Here is a 7,500-nt window from a genome sequence, read left to right on the forward strand (position 1 = left end):
AAGGACGTGGGGACGCGGGGATGCAGGGACTCGGAGAGGTGGGACGCGAGTACGTCGGAACTCGGAGACGCGTGGGGATTCGAGGACGTGATAAACAAATAACACCTGACTTTTGCGCTGAATTGGTAAAATACAATTTTTGACGGTCTACAAGTGTAAAATAATCTAATATGCTGGAGGGTTTGTCAGACCAGTAGCTGATGATTTCCAGCGTCCATAGACCCTTTGAATCCGAAGTAATTTTCGATTTTGCGCTTTTACTTGTGCAGCCAAAAGTACAATAGCAAAAATCTCCCAGAATGTTTGTCGGTGATCGTAACTTTTTATATTCGGGGTTAAAAATTAATGTTGTTTTCGTGTCATAAATGTTGTTGCTGATGGCAAAATATTTTATTCTCGATCGACCGTCCAGAAAACTTCCTTCTGCTCTTCCCAAAAACTTTGTACCACTATTTATTTACTTTTGCATCAATATTTGTTTCGCATAAAGCAAGCTAACAAAATCAGTTCCTTGCTTTGTCCGCATTAATTTTGTTAGCGTTAAAATAGAATTTTCGGTCCAATGCTTCTGTTTTGAGGGTATATTGTTTTTGGTCTCCCAACCAGATACTAACCCCACCGAATCCCTAGGGCTTAACTTCAGCGAACTACTGTAGCTGTCAGATGCTCAGAGGGCACACTTAAACTTGTGGTGAAAAGAAGTTGTGAGGGAACTTGAAAATTATCAACACGTCAGCCCAGAAGCCAATGTTTCTCGCTTCTCTTTTATTTGTTATTCTTCAGAGACTGGAATGCTGTAGTACAATACCACACAATTCAGTGCCTTCTGATTTTTTGTAACACGTACCACAGGCAACCCAGTGTATGCTTCACCGAGGCATCTCGTTTTGTTATTTTTTTCCGTGTCGGGAAAAGTCTTGCCTGTCACTCCCCTGCTAAGTGGTGTCTTTGTGCATAGTCTTCTGTGCGTATTTTGTTAGGTTTGAGGGGGCTGGGGTAATGCGTAGCTTGCTCTGCACAATTAACCTGTAATGGCGTCGGAAGTCATTGTAACGCGGATGGCGTTTTAGTACATCTATAAAAGAAATATACCCATATGGAGCTCAAGAATGGAACGTCAAGACAGGCGGTGAAACATAAAGATCTGGAATCTTTAAAAGCGACGAGTAATGGACTTCGACAGCGTGAATCTTTCGCCCGTCGAGCCGAAATCAAAATGAGCTGTACTTCTAATATTTCGCCAAGGTGGTGTTACGTACAACACTGAAACCAAATGGAAATTTCTCTGGTAACTTACGGGTTCAACAAAGACAGAGAAGGTATCGAACACTACAAGTAGATCTGTGATCTCTGTTGTGTGTCTCACAGTGTTTACTGAAGTCGCATCTATTCTGTCTATTTAAAGTTTGCCTGTTTGTCTGGCAAGTAACATTCATTTTGTACTCAACTCTGCAAAGGTTAAAAAAATTGGAAATGTGACAGTAAAAAAATATTAGAATGAAATCTATTTGTCACATTTGTTATTTATTATGTACGGTCAAGGTTCTTTCGAAAAGGGTTTGATGTGAATTGTCAGAAATTTATTTAATTGCATATGCTTTGTGATTGTGTGTTTCGCTTGCAAGCACGCAACTGAAATAGGAAGGGTTTCTTGCCTCTTATAGCAATTATGTCGCTTGTTTTGATAATGTTTCGCTGGAAAATATTTCTGTTAAATTTCAATATTTTGTAAATTTATAATGTTGTAATTTTCGAGCTTAGCAAATTTGCATACATTTGTTGAAATGTGATACGGGGAGAATTTTAGTGGTAACGCATAAGTCACGAAAATAAACAGGTCTGTTGGAAGCGTGCTTGAGTTTCAACAAAATGACCCCCAAAATCGGCAAAAGATTGTGACGCTGATGAATAATAAAGTAGCTGCTATTACCAAAAAAAAAGGAATTACCTGGTGATAAATAACCTTGTCTTCGAGAGTAAATTTTTGATTTTCCAGAAACAATGGTCAATCTCTGAGAGTTGAGCGATTGTGATCTTTGTGTTGAATTCGCACATTTCTTGTCAAAATTTATAACAATTGAAAGAAAAAGAAAACTAGCAAAAACAAAAACCCGGTATCTTGTCATCATTTGACACAGATGCTTCACTGTTTCGCGAGTAAACATGCCGCGGTGACTTCATCACTGCGCCCGCTGAATTCGATGTGCGATTTACTCGGTGCAGCCAAAAGTACAATTACAACAAAACAACTAAAATCTCCCAAAATGTTTTTCGCTGATGGCAACTTTTTTTATTCGTGGTTCAAAATTAATGTTGTTTTCATTTCGTAAATTTTGTTACCGATGGCAAAATATTTTTTTCTCGATCGACCGTCCAGAAACTTCCTTCTGCTCTTCTTAAAAACTGTGTATCCATATTTATTTACTTTTACATCAATATTTGTTTTGCACAAGGCAAGCTAACAAAATCTGTATCTTGCTTGGTTCGTATTTGATAGCATTAAAATAGAATTTTCGGTCCAATGCTTCTGTTACTGAGTGATATATTTCTTGGGTCGCCCATCCAGACACTAACCCCGTCGGACAGGGATAATTTCAGGTTTCAACTTTTGTTTACAAAGCTGTCAGATGCTGTCAGTGCACGCTTATACTTGTGCTGGAAAGAAGTTGTATGATCAACAAGTCAGCCCAGAAGCCAATGTTTCTCGATTCCCTTTTATTTTCTTCGATCTCTCTGGGTTCAGTACTTTGCCAGTAGCCACATGTCTTCTCAAGGGGCTATTTATCTAAGACTTCTACCATGGCGCTACAATGATAGACAATACCAAAACAATATCGTGTACTGTTACACCTACATATTACGCAAAGGCAACTGTCAACATGTCATCCCAGAAGACAATGCTTTTCACTTCCCATTTATTTTCTTCAATCTTTCTGGGTTCAGTACTTTGCTAGTAACCACATGTCTTCTCAGCCTATTTACCCAAGACTTCTACCATGGCACTAAAATGATAGACAAAATCCAAACAAAATCGTGCACTGTTAGAGCTACATATCACGCAAGGACAACTTGAATCTCCTGGAAGACAACACACAGCTCAGTTGACATTATGGAATAAATCGCTGTGTTACTTCACTACCACACGTAAGCAATGCGTGTCAATTTTTTTAAAGAGGACAGGAATTTCTTCTTTCTGACAAATGATTAATTAATAGGCCGGTAGCCAGGTTTTTAACCCCAGAAAAGGATATGTTTTGTTGTACGTACGTGTGAGGACTTGTGAGCAAAAGAAACTCTGCTGGTATGACTTCTGGGTGAGCCCTTAAATGGTCTTTAATGACCCACCAACTTGAAGAAAATTGCCATGAACGCCGCACGTACCACAGGCAACCCAGTGTACCCTCACGGAGGGTCTAGTTCTTCTTCTTCTTCTTCTTCTTCTTCTGTCAAAAAAACGCCAGGGTTAAGCTTGTCAGTACTTGTCGTGTAGAGGCCTCACCAAGTGCAGTACACCGACTCCATCGTCTTCGCCTTGAATAAATTGCTATTCGTAATCTTTTTGTTCTTCTTCTTCTTCTTCTTCTTCTTCTTCTTCTTCTTCTTTCTCGTCGGTTTAATCGTAAAGACATCTTGAAGCGACATATGAAGAAACATTCTCAAGAGAAAATTTATGAATGTCAGCATTGCTCTCGCAAGTTTTATCGTCATGATAAACTTCTGGAACACCAACAGATATGTGTGTTCGACAAGAAAGAGAATCAAGGTATCAAGCGAATTTATTCAGAAGAAGCTCTCCCGCGTGGAACCCACAAATGACCAGCTCCAAACGTCAGTGGTTTCATTATAGCTCAGTTGGTTATAGCGTCGCACTGGTATCGCGAAGTCACGGGTTCAAACCCCGTTGAAGTCCTGATTTTTCAGGCTTCTTTACGCAATTGTAAAAATTGCTTTCATAACTGCGAGGATCACAGCTTCACTTGATTTCATATCCGCACTTCATATACGATCCATTTCATATAACATTTCATCGCTACTTCAACATCTGCAATAAAGGACTTCCTTAAAACCTTCAAATCGAAACCAAGAGTTCAAGAGAAGCACGACCTCATTATCTTATCACACGGAAAGAAAAAATCGCTGGTTCACCGTCTGAATCAATAACTAAAAGCTAAGAGGGAACTTAAGTGGTTCGTGAGTGTTCAAGTAAAGTTAGCCAAACCGAAAGCAGATGGGTCGGACGAGATCTCAGGACACAATTTTCAAAGTTTTTGCATGACAACCGTGAACGACCACGAAATTGAAGAGCAGCTCAGCGAGGCAAGCCAAAACATATTTTAATATCTTTTGGCTTGCCTCGCTGAGAAAGCAGAAGGAAGGAAGTGGTTGGGTCCTATCTGAATCCTGCACCTTGATTTGAACGTGGCTCAATACAAAACATTGAAAGGCTCTAGTTATCTACCTTTACACAAGAAGTTGAAGGATAAGAAAGCCATCATTAACATCAAGAACAAGGACAACAAGTGCTTCATGTGGAATGTGTTGGCGGCCTTACATCCCGTCCCTTACAGATCTAGGCCTGAGCAAATCCATCATTACCAACCCTTTGTCAACATGATCAGCTTGGATGGCATTGAGTGTCAGTAAGATCCCAAAATTTGAGAAGCAGAATAACATCACCATTAATGTCTTTGGATTCGAAGAGGGAGATTTGTTTCAGGTGTACCTCACCAAAGAACGTGAGTTTTCGGTGCATGTCAACCTGCTGCTGTTTTGAAGAGAGGAGAAACGACATTACTGCCTGATCAAAGTATGAAGGGCAAATGTATTACTGCCCGGCCTTATTGTCTTCATGGATTTGTTCGTGAGCAGCTTCTTGAAGACCACAAGCCACTGTGTAGTCAGCATGGACCTCAGAGAATAGAGCTGCCCAACGAGGATAACATGTTTCTGCAGTATAAGGATTTCCAAAAACAGCCACGAGTCCCCTTTGTCATTTACGCTGATTTCGAGAGTGTCACCACCAAGATTCAGTCCGCTTCACTAGACCCTAGCAAATCCTGCACGGAGAAATTTCAAAAACATCAAGCCTGTGGTTTTTCCTACGTGATTGTTTCCGACAGCTTAGAATACTGTAAGCTCCCCGTACTCTATCGCGGAGAAGATGCAGCAGAAAAGTTCCTGGAGGCTTTGCAGCGAGAGGAAGAAAGAATTCATGCTCTCATGAAAGAGATTTTGCCGATGCAATTGACTCCTTTAGAGAAATAAGAGTTTCAAGAAGCCACTCATTAGACCGCGCACCGGTGGCTCAGTTGGTTGAGCACCGGGCTGTCACGCGGGAGTTCGTGAGTTCAACTCCGGCCGGACCAACAATCAGGGTCTTTAAATAACTGAGGAGAAAGTGCTGCCTTCGTAATTACATCTGCAAATGGTTAGACTCTCTAGTCTTCTCGGATAAGGGCGATAAGTCGGAGGTCCCGTCTCACAACCCTTCAATGTTCATAACCCTGTGGGACGTACAAGAACCCGCACACTTGTCGTAAAGAGTAGGGCATGTAGTTCCCGGTGTTGTGGTCTGCCTTCTGTGATGTATCATGGTTGGGAGGGTAAATGCTCGGAGATATTAGCTACACCAAGCTACTCTAAAAATTCGAGGGTAAATAAAGATATATGATGATATATGATATAATGTCATATTTGTAGAATTCAGAGGGGCGGCCCACAACACGTGCAACTTGATCATGAATTTCCAATTTACGGGTCGAATTCCAGTCATCTTTCACAATATCAGAGGCTACGAGTCCCACCTCATTATGCAAGGCGCGGGAAAGTTGAAGAACAAGACCATCATTTGCATTCCAAACAATATGGAAAAGTATAATTCCTTCTCAATCGGCCACTTGGATTTTCTTGACTAGCTTCAATTTCTGAATGCATCCTTAGAAAAGCTTGTGTCGAATCCGGCAAAAGAGGGAGATGGTAAATTTCATGTTCTCAAGCGCTACATCGAGGCAAGCAACGTATCTCTGCTGTTGAGAAAAGGCGTGTATCCATACGACTATATGGTCAATATAAGCAAGTTTCAAGAGCGACAACTCCCACTCAAAGAAGCCTTTATTCAGCCAGCTTACCGAAGAGCATATAAGCGATGACGATTACCAGCATGCACAAACAGTGTTTACAAGCTTTCAATTGCAAACCCTTGGCGAGTACCACGATTTCTACCTGCTCTCGGACGTATTATTGTTGGGTGATGTCTTTGAAAACTTTCTAATTACTACACCTCTCCTGGTCTGGCTTGGTCCGCCTGCCTTAAGATGACAGATGTGGAATTAGAATTATTAACCGACCCGGACATCTACTTCTTTGTCAAAGAGAGCATCCGTGGTGGTATTTCCATGGTAAGCAATCGTTATGGCAAGGCAAACAACCCATATGTACCTAGTTATAACTCGACGCGGGACAAGGACTATATCATGTACTTAGACGCCAACAATTTGTATGGATGGGCCATGAGTCAACCTCTGCCAACGCACGACTGTTTCTGGTTGAAGGAACATGAGATCGAGGAGCTTAATGTCATGTCTACACCTGATGATGGTGGAGATGCGTACATTCTTCAAGTAGATCTAGAATACCCAACAGAACTCCACGAACTTCACTCGGATTATCCTTTAACGCCAGAGAAGATGAAGGTGGCCCCAGACATGCTTTTCCCCTACTGTCAACAGCTGGTTGAAGAACTAGACCTAGGTGGCGCGTCCGTACCTAAACTAGTCCCAAATCGCTACAACAAAACGAACTACATTCTTCATTACCGCAACTTGAAACTGTACTTAGACCTTGGTATAAAGTTTACAAATATCCATCGGGTACTCGGGTTTGCACAGAGTACATGGTTAAAGAGTTACATCGACTTCAATACTGGAAGAGAAAACAAGCTTCCAATGATTTTGAGAAAGATTTCTTTAAACTTCTGAACAATGCGGTCTTTGGGAAAACGATGGAGAATCTGCCAAAGCGCGTGAATTTCAAGCTGGTGACCAGTCCGAACAAACTCTTCAAACTAATCGCCTCTCCTTCCTTTGATATCTTCCGCATCTTCTCCGAGGACCTAGCCACTATCAGAATGAAGAAGACGAAGTTGTACCTGAATCTCCCCAATGTCGTCGGCTTCACGATTCTCGATCTGTCTAAAGTCCTGATGTACGATTTCCACTACAATTACATGGTCTCAAAGTACGGACCCTAGTCTAAATTGTTGTTTACAGACACCGACAGCTTGTGCTATGACGTCAAGACAGATAACCTCTACCGCGATTTTCTGCAAGACTTAGACTACTTTGACAGGTCAGAGTACCCAAGAGATCATTTTGATCACATTGCAAGGAACAAAATAAGGTGCTGGGGAAGATGAAAGATGAGACCCACGGCATACCCATCGAGGAATTGTTTGGTCTTCGACCTAAAATTTACTCTATCCTATTCACAGAATCATATCAT

The sequence above is a fragment of the Montipora capricornis genome, chromosome 8 (assembly GCF_036669925.1).
Source record: "Montipora capricornis isolate CH-2021 chromosome 8, ASM3666992v2, whole genome shotgun sequence".
Classification (NCBI taxonomy): Eukaryota; Metazoa; Cnidaria; class Anthozoa; order Scleractinia; family Acroporidae; genus Montipora; species Montipora capricornis.